General features: G+C 34.5%; 1 protein-coding gene across 1 annotated transcript in view; it reads right to left on the reverse strand.

The window, feature by feature from the left end:
* LOC119596809 (threonine aspartase 1-like) overlaps positions 1-2,500 on the reverse strand; it is a 23,846-nt gene that overhangs the window by 10,365 nt on the left and 10,981 nt on the right. The window lies entirely within an intron of this gene.

Raw genomic sequence — 2,500 nt, forward strand, 5'->3', positions numbered from 1 at the left:
AGCAAAAATGTTCTAAACACAAAGTCGTTTATCACCCACACCCAAAAAATAAAAGAAAAGAAAAAAAAAATCAAATCAAATCTGAAGCTGAGTTTTGTTAATTACAGTCTCTTTAGGTCATTTCATTAAAAAAATTCTTACAGAAAAGGTTTTTACCATATCCTGTTTTTCAGTTGATATTTTTTATAAAATTGGGAAATATATCTTATTTAAAACTGCAAAAATCAATTACTCTCTCCTCTTACAAAGAAATTTGGCTTATTAAATTCTGACACTCAAAAGTTAGAATTTGCAATGATCATGGATGTTAATTTACATAAGCCCCTTATATATTAGCACTGAAGCAAAACCTTTTCTTTGTTCTTAAAAAGAATTAACAAATTTGCAACATACAAACAGTTCATTAACACTACAGGCACACAACTGATTTCCACTGGTAACCTTGGTTCTACAAACGGAGCTGAATTATCCCTTTTGCAAGACCAACAGGGGTTTTATACAATAATATCAAATCGTATTCCTAAACTCTTATTCATGGACCTCCTGTAGCTCTAAAGCATCAACCAATAACACTTACACTTTATTTGGAATTCATAACAAGGGGTAAATGTAAACAAAATAAGCTAGAAATTGCACAAAGTCAAGAAAGTTTACACCAACCAGTGCAGTGTAAAATATGGGGCCCCACACTTACTACTAATGTGGCTGCCTGGAGAACTAATCTGGCCATGGCAGGAACTCGATTGCCTGCTCATGATTCTGTCCATCAGTTGCCAGAAAAATCAGTGGTGCACTGTACATCAGTATTGTACAAACAGTTTAAATGATGAAGGGATACCTAATACAATTACAACTAATCTTTTCTTTTCTTTCTTATAATAACTTCAAACTCAAGCGTCCGGACCATTTTCCAGACTTTCCTCGTCATTTTCTTTCCATCTCTTTTTTTTATTATTATTATCTTTAAAATTTCTATAAACATCTACAACAATTACCTTTTACATATTGAGAAATGACCTATGAGAATTGTTCTCCAACTTCCTAGACACCAAAAAGTAAACAATGTAATAAGAAATAAGCATATATTTTCCTGTTTCTCGTCAAAGCACCAAAAGGATAGAAAGAAAGATGAAAATATAATGCTTTCTCCCAAAATTTTCAAAGGCCAAACATGGATATTTTCCAAACTCAGTTTGTTCTTATGAAAAAGGTCTGCATTGAGAAACAGAGGGAGAAAGAAAGAAGAGGAGAAGGAGAAGGAGAAGGAGGAGGAGAAGGCAGAGGAGTGAGGGGATGGAGAGGAGAAACAGGGGCAGAAGATAGAGGAGGAAGAAAAGGAAACAACAGTCAAGAATGACAATGAAAGGCTAAGGGAAAGAGGGAAAGAAAAAGAGAGATTTAAACACTGGCTGTTTCACTTCAAACCTCAAAAAGCAGAACTAGACTGACTTTGGTCCCAAGAAAAAGAAAAAGGAGAGAGGAGAAAAAAGAAAAAGAAACGCAGAATAGAAAGGAAAAAGAAGAAAAAATAAACCCATGAAGAACAGGAAAAAAAAAAATCACACCAATTCCATAAAAAACAAACAAACAAATAATAACCATACACTATGTACGCACTCCTACTGATAAGAAAACCTGCTGCATGGTAACAGGTAACCTCCCATTGCATGGTCTTTGGATGCAGGTGATACTGTGGTGGGAAATTGGCCTGGGACATTTACAGCAGAATGCCCAGCAAGTTGGCATACTGAAAGCTATTGCAGAATGAATTCCTTATCTATATTTTCGATTAAAGATTAAAAGAGAGGAGAGGAAAAAAATATAAATAATAATAATTATACATATATAAAAAAAGGAAAATCACCACAACACCAAGTAATTGTTATTATCATCATAACTTAACTAGCGCAAAAAACAACAAAAAACAAAAAACACTCATTCTTGATCTTTTATCTACATCCTGAAACAGCATCTGAGTAGCATGTCTAGATGAGCACTCATTCACACTGGCAGTGCTGGTTAACTGAGGGAAGGTAAACGGCTCGCCACACAATGGTGTCGTCGCAGCAAAGAGTTTAGTCACACTGACGAAAAAAGATATTACCAACCGTAAAATGTAGAGAACAAGGCTTCTGAAGCAATTTTAATTTTTTTCTTTTTTTTATTATTTATTTATTTCACCCTATAATGAAGACCTGAGTCCCTGACGCCTTGCTGTCATACCTACGAGAAGCTAATTGGGCACGGGTCAGCCCAAGTTAGAGTACAATACCACATAAATCAAGCTCAAACCTACTAATGCAAGCTACAGTTACAGCTATGCCATAAGAGGCAATAAAAATATAATAAAAAAAAAAGAAAAAAGAAAAAAAAATAACGATTAATATTTAAAAAGAAACAAAATGTCAAAAAATGCTTAACATACAAACACGTCACAGTAAAAAGTGGGTTGGAGATAAGACGGTAATTACCAACAGTTGCCCACGGTTGGTCTGAACGA

Source organism: Penaeus monodon, chromosome 38, assembly GCF_015228065.2.
Source record: "Penaeus monodon isolate SGIC_2016 chromosome 38, NSTDA_Pmon_1, whole genome shotgun sequence".
Lineage (NCBI taxonomy): Eukaryota > Metazoa > Arthropoda > Malacostraca > Decapoda > Penaeidae > Penaeus > Penaeus monodon.